This window comes from Nipponia nippon, unplaced genomic scaffold (genome assembly GCF_047370975.1).
Source record: "Nipponia nippon isolate SJK-2023a ecotype South Korea unplaced genomic scaffold, ASM4737097v1 scaffold_1, whole genome shotgun sequence".
Lineage (NCBI taxonomy): Eukaryota > Metazoa > Chordata > Aves > Pelecaniformes > Threskiornithidae > Nipponia > Nipponia nippon.
This window is the reverse complement of record NW_028262290.1, coordinates 127,662,079-127,676,270: the sequence shown is the minus strand read 5'-3', so window position 1 is coordinate 127,676,270 and position 14,192 is coordinate 127,662,079. Positions and strand designations below refer to the sequence as shown.

General features: G+C 40.3%; 1 protein-coding gene across 2 annotated transcripts in view; it reads right to left on the bottom strand.

Annotated features, from left to right (window-relative positions):
• Window positions 1-12,366, bottom strand: part of TBC1D5 (TBC1 domain family member 5) — a 318,020-nt gene extending 305,654 nt beyond the window's left edge. Inside the window, exon 1 of one of the 2 annotated variants that reach the window (XM_087771855.1) lies at window positions 12,296-12,366. The gene's annotated coding sequence lies outside the window, so the exon portion shown is untranslated. The remainder of the gene's footprint in view (window positions 1-12,295) is intronic. The other variant, XM_087771860.1, reaches the window with a different exon arrangement.
• Window positions 12,367-14,192: the final 1,826 nt, after the last annotated feature.

The window sequence follows — 14,192 nt, the reverse complement described above, 5'->3', positions numbered from 1 at the left end:
ACAAGCCTTATCGAACATTAAAAAGTGTGAGGATCAGATGCATAAAGAGAAAAATCAAAGCAAAAGAAGAATTCAGCTTTGGGCAGACCATGTTCAGGGGACATCCAGCCAAACAAAACGAAGGTGATTGTTCTAAGCCATGTAGAGGCCATTATTGAAGACTTCCATTGCCCCCAGTCAACAGACTGGGCCTAAATTCAGATGTAGCCATTCACATCCAGTACAGCGTTGGTTTTTATTTGCTTATTTTTGGTGACAGACATTTCCTTTTACATTCCCTGCCAAATGTCACTTGGTTGGATTTGACGATGTGTACAAGAAGGCAGACACTGAGCAGCCCCTCATGGTTACCAGCCACTCCTCACCATATTTTTGCAGAAGGGCATTTCAAATGAAGGTTTAATTGGGCAGACGGAAACAAAAGTTCAGCTTTAATCTCACATCATCACTGTCATTCCCTTTAGACCTAGAGTAGATAGATCTCTGTCATTCCATGATCAAGGTGCAGCTGGGTCACTAGCAAGGGGCAGCTATTCCAGACTCGATGTCAGATCTTTTCTATTAGAGAGGTCACAAAGAAATTCTCCTCAAGAGACCAGGTTGGCTGAGGACACAGGGAGTTTGGGCGGTTTTTTTGTTTTGTTTTGTTTCATCATAGTATTAATAAAATAACTAGTCTTTCAAGAACTACTGTAACTTATACGTGCCCATGGATGCAGGAATGCCCAGCAAGGTCCGGCGCAGTCAGATGATCCGTGACCAACTGTCACAGATGACAGAGCTTACAGCAAGTCATTGAACTTTGAGCTCTAGCTCTACGACAGTCCACTTCAGAAACACTAAAGAGGCTGGAGCTAGAGCTGCGAGAGGAAGGTATCAAAGCAAATGTCTGGTGTGGAAGAGACAGCTTCTCCCTCTGTCTTTCACCTATGCAAGATGACAGATGTCAGTTAAATGTTTTTTTCATTTGTTTACATGTACATGTGATTAGAAAGTTTGCTTGCCTTTCAATTTCATTTCACTGTCATCCTTTACCTGTGTCTTCAAGTCAATGTATCATAATGGTGGCACAGACTTTGTTTGAGAGGAACTGACAGTAAAACATACCTTCAACCTCAGAAAAGTCAAATGTCAAATGGAAGTAAAAATACTACAAAACATTCTGTAAAGATAGTGAAATTACAGTGAAGAGGTTAGTACATCAGAAGGGACTACACAGAAAGCCATAGTATCCAGTGGATGCTATAAACAGACATAGCAATGAATCACGATAAACTCATTACTAGCTGCTACAACAGAATTCTGGAATTGACACTTGTTTCGGTTCCTTCAAAACTAAGCAAAATGAACAAGAATAAAATTGGCATGGCCATAACGTTTCACAAAGCAAAATTCTTAACTGTAGATAGGAATTGATCTCAAGTGAAACGGCAGTTAATTTATTGCCGTCAGTTCAGGATACTTTTCAATGATGAAATCATTGCAAACTGTAACTCAGGACTTTGAAAGATAAATTCTCTCATGTTGAAAAAATGAAACTGCTACCCAACCTTCACTTACTCTGAAGTTAACCTGATATCTTTCTTTCTAAAGCAAACTGAATATTTGAGAAAAATGAGAAATCCTCTACCACTTTTTCTCTCTCAATATCAAACATATCTTTGTCACCATTTTCACCACTCGGGTTCAAAATGAGGAGGTGATCTTCATCAGTTCCTCTTCATCTTCCAATATATTCAGATCTCATCTGGAACTTTTTTGTTGTTCTTTTTGTTTTTATTAAGACCTATACATGTAAGAGTCAACCTGCCGATACATCTAAAATTCTCATTTTTCCCACTTAACCATGCAATCCAACTCGCCTCCCAATCCATCCATGCAGTGTGCAACCTCTAAAATACTCATCTCACTGGTTGCCAAAGTCTTCAGTAACTCTAAAGACAGATGTCTTTAACGATCAAGCCTCCCATCAGCAATTTTACATTATTCTTTTTGTCTGCATCTTTATCATTGCATACCATTTTACAATAATCAAAGATGACCTTAGTAAAAACCCTTATAAAAGTCTGTCTTCCATTACTCCCACGAATGCAGTTAGCCAATACAATCTGCTTCAATATCGAAAACTGTATCTTTATTGGTAATGTATTTGCTCCTCCTTGCCCACATTTCTTTTATACCGAGCAGTTACATGGTGCTTAGTTGCCTACTGTGGTTAACCCACAAGACTACCTTACAAATATTTCTGTTGCAGCTGGATCTACTCAGGGCTTGAAAATACACAAGCAGACGAGCTTCACATGCGCAAAAATCAGACAAACAAAACATTGAGACGTACACTGTAAAAAACAAAACAAAAAAGAGTAATGGCCGGGAAGGGTTCAAGACACATGTTCTGTTTTGCTGGGTTTGATTTTATTCCATTTTTCCAGCAGGTGGAATCTTAGAAGTATGTTAGGTTCTTTCATGCTCAGGGAAGTCCAGGGCTGCAAGCATTAGGGAAGAGTGAGACTGCAGAGAAACAGGTAAGAAGGATGTAAAAGAAATACTCAGTGTTAAAAAAAAAAAAAAAAAAAAGGCTATTCAATGCCTGTTAATAAACTTTATATTGAACGTTCTCCTCTTAAACCCACTGGTTTAAGCCCTAGTCACCCCCTTCCTATCTGGCCATTCTTCTTTCTCAAGCTCGTATGGCTTGAACTAGATTGATCTATTACTTCTGGAAGGGGATGGTGCGAGTCTGAAGCTTCTGGGCAGAATAGAAAATGGGAGATTACCCTGAGTCTTACTGAAAGCTACCTTGAAACACTGGCAAAAGACTGACTATCTGTATTAGGAGGTGTCTAACGTGCTCATGGACTAAATGATAAATAACAGCAGCTCTAGAAAACGAAGCACTCCAGTCACCCTACAAAAATTATAGCACGAGTCTATCAACATACTTTTATCCCAATCTGGGTAAACTGTTACAAGGAGTAAAATGATGTTGACTCAGCCACATTTGCCCTCTTCTCAGATAAAATTACTTACAATGGAAATTATAACCATGACTGATCACACATTATTACTGTAAATTAATGTAAAAATCTAGTCTCACCCAACAGCTATGAAACAGCAACGGCATGCTCTAATTCCTGGCATATGTCAGTTTTGAATACTGACTTATAGGTAGAACTACATATTTTCCTTCAATATACAAGAAGTTTGACAGTTTATCTAAAATCCCTAAAGACCAGAACAAAAATGTGTAACATCTTAAAAGCAAACTAGGACTTTCTCCACTCACTGAGGCTGTATAGAGTGCACAAGAGTGCTGTTAACGTAACATAGCATCTCAGCTGGATTTGCAAGAGCTGACAGTGCCTCTTGTTCGTTCTGTATGTGTAGCTCAATCCAATAGTGCACAATGTCCAGTGATAGCAGCTGCTACTGTCCTTTGCTCCTACCCACTCAGTTTCATAAGGACTGAACCTTGCAATAAATGGATTCTGCATTTGTGGGTAAAGGCAGCATGACTGCACCAAGTATATGTCTCACATCATCATCAGATATGGTTATTAAAAATTAATATTAACTTGTATCCGTCCAATATATATTTTCATTTCTTCTCAGGTACAGAACTCCTCTCACTTCACCCTAAGAACATACTTAAGGCTCAAGGCAAAAGTTGTAAGAGACAATAGACTAGGCGGCTTTTCCATCTCTGCAAACTGAAGTTTGACATTTTATCTTGAAGATGTGTCAAATCAACAAACAACTTCACTGATCAAAGGTGGGAAACAAAAGCAACCAGCAAACTGCTCGGGTCCATATATAGTTCTGAAAAATTTGTAAAATGAAACGGGTCACAAGCAGCTAGTAATCAGCTGGAAATGGAGAAAGTACATCCTGCCCTATACATATCTCATTCCATCTGTCCCTTAAACCTCTTTCCAATTCCCTGACTTGCAGTCGAGCCTCCACTGTCATCTTGCACGTGAATCAAGCAATCTTCAAATCAAGACTCACAGGCAGTAAAATAAATAAGAGCTGGGACTATTGTACAAATCCAAAAACCAAAGTAGCTTTCCACTAGGTGAAGCCCACCCTGACTGCAGAAGGGAACCTTGTGAAAAAGCGACACTAAAGTTCCAAGTGTAAAATACTTATATTGCCTTACAGTATTTTTCAGAAATGCTATATAGGAACAAATTTTTAATTTGAAAGAAGAACTGCCCAAAATGAACTTATTTAAGGTAATACACAAAGTACCAACATAAAATTTCAAAGGGCATTTCACGCTGACATAAGTACTTGCCTAGAAAATTGTGAAGTAAATTCACAAATAAAAAGGTGACATTTACCCTCATTCATAAAACGTTCTCATTTCTTCTAACTGGCTGCCTTCTTTGAAAAGCACATTTCAAAAAAAATTCAACAAGTCCTAACTGTAATGCACACACTCCATCAATCTAAAATGCTAGGTTTTTTATTCCTTTTGTTTGTTTGCTTTCAAGACACGGACTTTTGATTGAACGCTTTAAATGTTTTTTGTGCACAATGAACACACGCCACTGAGGTGTTCAGAAGAAACCTTTCCACTGATCAGGACATGAGCTTCCTCTGATTACAGGAAGTCAGAAACTCCCTGCTTGTTGCACTCATCCACTGTTCTCTCATCTGGCCACAAAAACTAAATTTACAGGAGTCCAGATTTCTGCATACTTCAAAAGAAAAGAATCTTTTCAATATTGTCTGCTACATATTTTCGTGAAGCGGAAAAACTGGCAGGGCACAACCAGTATAAGCTTTATGTATAAATGTGAATCTACAATGAAAACCAAAGGAGGTGAAATCTTTGGCCTGTTAGCCTCAACTGCTTAATGCATTGTACATAAAGACTACGGGGTGTAACAAACTTTAAAAGGTATCGTCACAAGCAGCACCAGGTTTAGTTTTCAGTCTACAAAAATATACACACATGTATATAAAAGAATTGCCCAGTTATGTATTTGAATTTACTAACTTTTCCCCAAACTGTGCATATTTATTAGCACCATAGGCATACATATAAATGATGTAAATTAAAAATATGTCAGGCCTAAAGGAGGAACCACTATGCTGTTGACTCATGAATAACTGAAAGACAAGCAAGGCTCCCACATTTTTTTTTAAATATGTGTTTCCAATAGATATAACAAGTTGTATATGCTGCAGGTGTTCAAGCCACTGTTCTGAAAGTGCAGATAAGTTCTATAGGAAGCAGGACATGCAAAACAAGTATCAGCTGAAAGCCACTCTTCTTACTAAAGAAATTAATAACCCCATTATCCTCCCCAGCACAATTATCAAATGATCAAATAGCAGATTTACATTAAGATAAGTATACTAGATGTTTACTCGTATTTGTCCCATAAGCATTAGTACTATTCTCCGTATATCTACTTTTTCACGCTACTTCTCAAATTTCTTTTACATAGTCTACTATTTAACATGTTTAAATTACTTTTCATTTATCCCATTTAACAAACTCATTTAAATTGTGTGATTTATTAAATATTTTACAGTGCGCTCCTGTATTAGCTGTGATGGGTTACTATAAAATCTGGGTTCTAACTGGAGCTTCCCCTTTAAGTTGTTGTTCAGCCTTGAATAAGTCACTTCTCTCTCACTGAAAATGATTAATACTATTGTCATTTATAAATGAAAGGCTCTACAAAACTATTAAATATTAATCATGAATAGTCCAGATAAAGTTTAGTCAAGCAGGTACAAAAAAATCACCCTGACACTGGATCCTCTTATTTAGATTTACAGTGCAGCAAGCATGCTGATATGAGAACGATTACGAAATAAACATGAAACCTCCCACTACAGGCTTAAAAGTCTCTATTTTTAAAAGAGGTCAAACTTTACATCTGAAAGGTCAGTAGGAACACTGACAAACCCTTTTAAAGCAGAGATGATAGAAAAACTAATCACAGTTTAAGAAAATAATCTTAATTTTGAAAGAGCATCTGTCGGGGAAGATCAGAAAACACATCAACAGTTTTTAACTCTGCAACATGTCAGGCTTCAATCAGTAAGATATAGGCAGATCTTCATTCAGAAATAGATGTTGCCTTGCTGTGAACAATGGCAGGAGAAAAAAAAAAAAAGGTTGGAGGAAAGAGTGTGTATATCCACATCATACAGGAGGCAGGAGCCACTGGTCACATCCATCAGTGCTAATGGAAAATTTCAGGACCCAGAATACAATCATATTCATCAATACTATGTGAGATTAATGACATTAAAGAAAATATAAGTAAATGGGCAGCATGTTGGCAAATCTAATTTGTTGTGCACGGTTCTAAAGCGCGGTAGCTAAGAAATACTCATCAGCGCTGCTCAAGTAACTACTGAGCTTTAAGCTGCTCTTAACAATTCAGAAAAGAGTGCTGAGCATGACAGTGGGAACGTAGATTATAAATACAACACTGTAAAATTTGTGAAAAGATTACATATCTCCATGGATAATGAAAATGCCCACCTATATAAAAATATGTATCAACAAGAAAAATACTATGGGGAAGAACACTCAGGATCAGCACCGCGAACCCTTATAAACTGACAAGAATTTGAGGAGCTCCACAGTATGGAGATTATTCCACAATTTGGAATTTTTTTTGTAACTTCCTTTAAAACACCTGCTATTGGTCACTGTAAGTGACAAAACAACATCCTGGATGACAATTCATCTGATGCCAGGTACAATTCTTATGCTAACATCAGAGTGAAGTCTAAATGCTAAAAATGCACTTCTACAATCCTAGAAAGATTCTCTAAAACGTTCAACAAGTTTCACACCTCAAAATTCAAGTCTATTCTCAATATACATCACAGAGTTATACTTCTTCCCAACAGGGAAAAAGTCACAAGTCCATTTGCCTAAAAGCTAGAGATTACATAAAAATACCACTTACTATCAAGCAGGCACAATCCAGGTTTCAAGAAACTTCATTCAGACATTCATTACCTGATAGTTCAGAACCAAAGGATATACTGACTCTATGTAGGTCTAAGGGTTAAATAAGACACCTTACTCAGAAGGTGATGCCAGTAGAGCTCTGTTACAGACCATCAGCTCAAACTAGAGAACAGGAAGATTTTTTTTGCAAGCCTGTATCTATAAAGTGCTGAAAGAAAAATGTCAAACTGAAGTCTTTTTAATAATGAACCCTAATATCTCAGGATCTTAAGCAGCCAACAGTAAAAACCTCAGTTTTTAAAAATTATTAGCAACAGTTTTCTAACAGCACTCACCATAGCCAACACAGAGAAATTATCATATAACCCATTATAACAGCTAAAATGAGTAAGTCACTGGACTAGAAATTGGGGATAGTCTAAGAATTACCGATCATGATCAGATTACATAGCCAGAGAGAGACTACTGACATCAATGTAAATATATGATGCACATACACACTTCATATTCTTGAGGTTTCGAAATTTCTGAAGCTGAAAAGAGTTATAAACAAAACTGATTGGGAAGAAAAATCTTAGACAGAAAAACATTAAAATGGAAACTTCCTTAGGGCTTTTATCTATGGTCAGGCAATCCTGCAGCTAACAAAGAGGACAACTTTGGCTACAGTTCATCCTAGTTGTTCAAAACCTGATGTTTTTGAAGAAAAGAAGCAAGTGTAAGGAAAAAAAAAAAAAAAAGTGGGATCAACAATGTAGAAAAGGGGAGGCTGGATCACCATCAACATAAATTAGAGTTACGGAGTGTAGAAACTGATAGACATAAAACGTCCATGTATGATGCAGCCAAGAGTGTTAGTAACAAACACCACCTCAACAACAGCAGAGGCCCATGACTAGACAGAGGTGGCACAAGTGTTAAAAATCATAAGGAAAGATCAAAAATAGTCAATAAATACTTTCATTCTATAGTTGGAAAGATTCAAAATGGTATAATTGTATCACATTATATTGATTTTCTTTCCAACTCATTTGTTAAACAGATGTTCCAGATCAGATGTTAAAAAACATTGAGACAAACATTTTAAATCAGCATACTTGTTAAACTTATCCAACAGTCCTACCGTAGTCAGCCCAGCAAATCTATGATCTGTTGATGCTCTTTTAAAACTAAGTATTTTAAAATCTGTATATGTCTTTAAATGCTAGGGACTGCCACCATGCAGAGGAGTGAAAACTCAGTGTCAAAGGGACAAATCAAGTTTTAAGGCAGTCTGATATGATAGAGAATTCAGACGAGATAACAAGAATCAGTGAAAGACAGATGCATTCAAATGTATTCAAACAATAATTGCATGCCTTATTTTTAAATAGTGGAAAAGATGAATCACTGAAACAAGTAATCCAGAGAAGTAAATGGTAGATTCTCAGTATCTTGATACACTTTAAAAAAAAAAAAAAAGCTTAGCCAACTAGAAGTTCAGAAAAGAAAAAAAAAAACATTGAGAGAAAAACTGATGTAATACATTGAAGGTGAAATGTTCATGTATTAAGACAGAATTGATCCCCACTCTAATGCAGCACTACATGAAGCAGTATTAAATGCAAGTCAACTTAAGCAAGCACGTGAACTTTTCACATACACACAACTAGATTAATCAGTAGTGTGGCAATGATGTTCTTTAATAAACCTAAAATAACAATTTGCCAGCCCATTAACAGAACAAAAAGCCCCTCAACTTAAACAGTACAGAAGGAAAATGTTGAGTTTTTTTAAATAGAACACAAGATACCATGATACTGTCTCTCTTCTGCTGCATACAGTTCAACATCAGTGACACGTGATTCTTCCTACTATTTTCCAACCAGACTTGAGGTCATGTTATGACTCAGTGCTTTTGGGAAATCTACATCTAACCATTAACAGAGGCAAAATACGCATTTCCATTCTGTTTGGTAATTCATCAACCTTTATCCAAAATATGCTAAATGTTGAATGTTCATCTCCAAGGCCTGGATGCAGTTTGACTAACTGCTCCAGCTTGGCTCTTGCTTCTTACCCCAACTCTTCGGAGTATAAATATAGTCAACCACTTCTCCTCAAAGACTGTCACACACAGATTCCCATAAGATTCAGAGTAATCATGTTTTTTTCTATTCAGCATCAATAAAAAGAATATGAATTATCAGATTATAATATTATCCAATACGACAGGGACCTCAAAGTCTGCATCATTTTTCAAGTCCTTTTTTTAAAAGTATTTGATCACAGGAGCTGTGATATCAGAAAAAAAAAATGACATTAGGATAACTAATAAAAACATTAAGTAAAACACAGACTACAGTAGCAATCTTCCTAAAAACTGGAAATGGTAACAGCTATGCCCCTTCTTTTGGAGGTCAAAAATAGAGAGTTTAACCCTCACTAACATAACAACCAAACACAAGCAAGCAGCTCCTTCTATCACATTTAACAGCCCTCTTCTTCTGAGAACACAACTCAGCCAAAGATCTGGGTTTTTATACGCTACAGACCGAATCGCTTTGGGCACTTCACTGAGCTAGAAGAAAACTCACACAAAACCTATAGCTTATTTACTAAAGAGCAATGTAGAGTCTAACAGTTTAGATAACATACCACATCTGCACTCTGCAGACATCACTGGCTCCTGATCCAAAATGCTCTTACACGTGCTAATCAACGAAGCCTCAAATGGACTAGGAACTGATTATCTTAGAAACTGTCTATCCTCCACAATTCTCTGCAACAGCTGTTGTCAATTACAGCAGCATACCTAACAGTTTAAGATAAAACTCCTAAGGATGGAGCAGAAAGTAAACTTTCTAAGACTTCGTCAACAGAATTCCTTTCAGGGCAAAGTGTAAAACAGTTCTTTGCACAGCCCTTCCCCAGTGAAAAATGAAGTTATAATAGCAACAATAACCTGGAGACAGCAAAGATGATCTCTACGTTAGTGTAAATCATAGGCAGGCAGAGAATGTATAACACATTTCCACCAAATCACATTCTTCTTGCACATTAATATGAGGTACCAAAGTCCAAAAGATGCAAGTGCTACTCAAACGCAAACAAAAGAGAACATAACAATGTTTGAGTAAAGCCAACACTGTAACGCAAAGGAAAAACGTGAGACGAATGTTTTCACTTACATTTCTCAAAGGTAAGTGCCACTCTTGCAGGTGGCACAGTATTTTAAGAAAAGCTCTGAACCATTTCTGTGTGACAAGTGAGCTTTGCTAATATTGCAGCAGAAACTGAAAACTATTTATAAAAAATCAAATTCGTGGCTTTCCTCAGATTTCTGAGAAGGTGAAAGGAAGTGAAACATACAGGAATCTCATCAGTTTAATTAATCATTAAACAACACTACCAGTACAAGCCTTATTTAGTTGCCTTCCCATCTACAAAGCTGGAGAACAGACTCTTGTCTTCATCTCACTAACAAAAGGATGCCATTAATATTTTTTGAAATGTTCAGTTATCATAGGAGTTTACCATACCCATAGTACCTAAATCATGAAGCCATCATAAAAGATAGAGGGAAAAAAATGCACCTTCTTCCCAGCATGCACTTATACATAAAAATAGCAATTGCTCATACTCTCATCCTTTGTTACGAACTGAAGTTCATTATGTAGGTTGACAGTTCATGCAAGGGTAAGCTCCTGTTGTTGGCTCAGCAGCAGAGTTACCAATTTCAAGTAAGAAAAATATACAAAAAGTTCAAAGGCTGTGTCTAATTCTGTGTTTACCTGATTGTCTGAATGTATTACAACACAACCTCAATTGTAACAACTCCAGTAATCCCTGCTATTATATATACACACATATGACTTTGAGGGCAACAGCATTTAGGCCCTACATGGGCCACATGTGTCAGTAAAAAAGAAGTTTGACAACTGGTAATTCACAATTGCGTTAACTCGGACAATTATTACATTTACAAAAAAAAGGACAGGTTTCAAAAATATAAATCATTATCATCCACAAACAATGTATTTTTCTCATTGCCCAGTTTTAGATCTTATGGTGTTTCAGCCTGCGATCTGCAAATGTAAAAGTGGATGATGATTCAGAGAGAGGTGGGATCTAGGATTAATTTAACTGAATGTTGCATGACCCTCAAATTCTTAAAAATATTTTCAATACCAACAGTCAGCCCACATTTATTTGGAACACATTTTGGAAGTTTTAGTTTTCACGGAGGAGGTATTATCAGTAAATAGCTGAATTAGTGTGTGGCAAGTAGCAGAACTGACAAACAACAACTTTAATGAAGTTTCATTGGTCTGAAAAGAAATACTTCTCTTATGTGGTGCTTTTTAACCAAGTTTCACGGTGCTTTGTAAGGGAAGGTAAGCAGGATTACTAAGAGTAAAGCGGTGCGTGGATGCTGTGGACCTGAGTGGCAAACGAGTATTCTTGTCTCCAGAGTCCCATCCCAGTACATTTTGGAACATGATTCTTTCACGTATATACCACTTTCACGCGTATATACCACTAAAGCAATGTTATGCCAATATGATGGAACAACTATTTCTTAAAAGCACACCATAAAGCCTCCAGGATGCGTAATACCATAGGATACGTAGCTAACTTAAACTACTGATGGGTACGGTACAGCAACCTAAGAGTATAAAACTCTGAAACAGCTAAAATATGCTAATTGAAGCCCTTGCACTGAAATCCGGACTTGTACACCACTTGAACTACTGTATCCCAAAGAAAAACAAGTGTGACAGTTAAACACCTACCACTGATGGCAACAAACTGGACAGCTAGCACAGACTGAGTCAGATACGTGGGAACGGGGAGGAAGAGAGGCTCTGGGGCAGGAAAAGTGGAGGGAAACCAAGCTTCTTCTATAAACCCTCTTCAGCCACCAGAATCACCACCAACAACAATAAAAAAATATCCAGAGGGGGAAGCCTTGTGACAAAACTGCCTCCTCCTCCTCCCTCCCTGCTTTCACCTCCCAGAAACGAGGCTCTGGCTGCAGAGATCCCTGCCGGGGAGCACCTGCCCTCAGCACGCCCCGGGCCGAGCACCGGGCCGCCGCCCGCTCCGGCGGGCATCGCCGCGGGAAGGAGCGTGAGGAGGCCGAGGAGCGGCGGCGGTGGCAGCCCGGTGCGCGCAGGCCTCACCGCCCCTGCCGGCCCCGCTGCTGCCCACTGACGGCCGGGGGCGGCGGGACCAGGCACCGCCGCCGAGGAAAGGCCTCGGCGGGGGCCCGGGCGGAGGGGCGGCGCACTTTGACTGCAGGGCGGCCGGCGGGGAGGGGGGCAAGCGGGTTAAGGGGAGCAGATGCTCTGGGGCTGGTTTTACCTGCTGCTGCTGCTGCCTGCAGTGGCATGAAGATCTGGCTCAGCCTCTCTCTCTCTCTCTCTCTCTCTCTCTCCCCGCCTCCCTCCCTCCCTCCCTCCCTGCGCGGCGCACAGACCCCCGCGCCGGCCCGGCGCCCTGCGAGGGACGCGGGGCAGGGGGAGGCGGTGGGGGAGGCCCGGGGAAGGGAAGGGAAGGAAAGGGAAGGGAAGGGGAAGGGCTCCCCGCCCGCACGCGGGGACGCGCGATGGCACCGCCCCCCACCACCCCTCCCGCTCCCGCCGCGCAGGCGCCGGCCGGGCCCTGAGGCCGCGGCCGCTGACGGGGTCCGCGGCCCCGCGCCTGCTCTCTGGACCCGCTGCCGCCGCCGCCGCTGGGCGGGCGCGGGGCTGGGGGTGCCCGGGGAGTCGGGCCGTCGCGGCCCGCTCGGGCCAGCGAAGGACGGGGACGGGGAAGGGCGGGGACGGAGCTTCCTTCGTCGCGGGCTGTGGCGCAGCTCGGCTGCCGCCTGCTCCTCGCGAGCCCCGGCGGGCAACAGCAAAAGGGCGCTGGGATTTTTTGAAATCAGGAGGTTTTCCGTTTGTTCGGGGCCTTTTTCGCTCTGAGGAAGCCCGGGGCGCTTTTATTTACATAAAGCGTACGCAGAGTGTAGTTACCAGTCACGCAAGGCCGGGGTGAGGGGGGAAGCAGCTTAAAATGAGGCAATTTAACGTGAATCCAGTATGTTGCTCCCTGGAAGCGAGTGGCCGGGTTCAGACCGGTTGGGAAACTTCTTCGTGGAAGGAGGAAATAGGAGGTGGTGGTGTGGAAGTGAAGCGTGCCAGGCTGTGTTTGCTGGGCCCAGGCTGGAGGCTTGGGAGGGCCGGGGGCACGTCCTGGCAGCGCTTGTCTTCTGGCGGCTTAGGAAGAAGGAGCCCTCTAAGCGCGTTTTTCTACAAACTGGTAGAAGCTTACCTGAGACAAAACACGAATTTGCAAGGCAGACTTGAATCACTGGCATGCGTTCGAGATCAGCTTAATCAAAAAGATTCGCTTTTTTAAGTTTTGGCAAATCCAGTAAATCTGCCGTTTGCTTGGCATTGGCCTTTCATTAAAAATCCTGAAGGAATGTCAGCTATGGTAGAGGACCACCTAGTACTAGAGAGTTCATTGCACTTCTGGAAAAACTGCAATGTATATATTTATGCAATTGTTTGAAGATGAAGCACTATATGTACTAGCTTGCTCTTTGTGACAATTATATAATTTCTAATTATGCCTGACAGGGCGCTAGGTATCCACACTTTTCTTTGGGGACTCAGTACAAGACAGGAAGGCCAAACTAGAGACATACTCCATCATCCATACTGGCTGAACCCGAATCTTGGAAAAATGAGCCTAAAACTGGTACCATTTGACTAGCAGATCATGTTTCAGGGCAACATAGGAAGAAAGGTGATCAGTCTGAGATGTACCTAGAAATGTGAAACAGGAATAAAACTTGGTAAGTTTAGTAACAATTACATGATGAATGTATTGTATCTAATCTCTGAAGACATTTCATATAATTCCCCTGATTCCCAGAGAGGAACTTTTTTGCTTTGTGGGCCATTTCAGGGCAAGATAATCGGCCCATCTACGTGGTTTTGCCAAAGATGGTTAGAGAGGAAGTCTTAACTCCGTGCCAGTCTACAGATGCTTTTGATTCCCAGGTGTTTGATTAAGAAAAAACCAGAGTAGGTTCAGGCCTGCTGATGATAGTGTTTTACAGCAATGCATTTAAATTTCTTGCAACAACAGAACGTTTAAGGTAGAAAGAGCCTTTTAAAGTTAGATCTTAGTAGATTTAAAAGAAAAAAAGACAGGGCAAAAAAAAAGGGAGGCATGAGAATTTCCTTGCATGTCCATATATCCATTAATT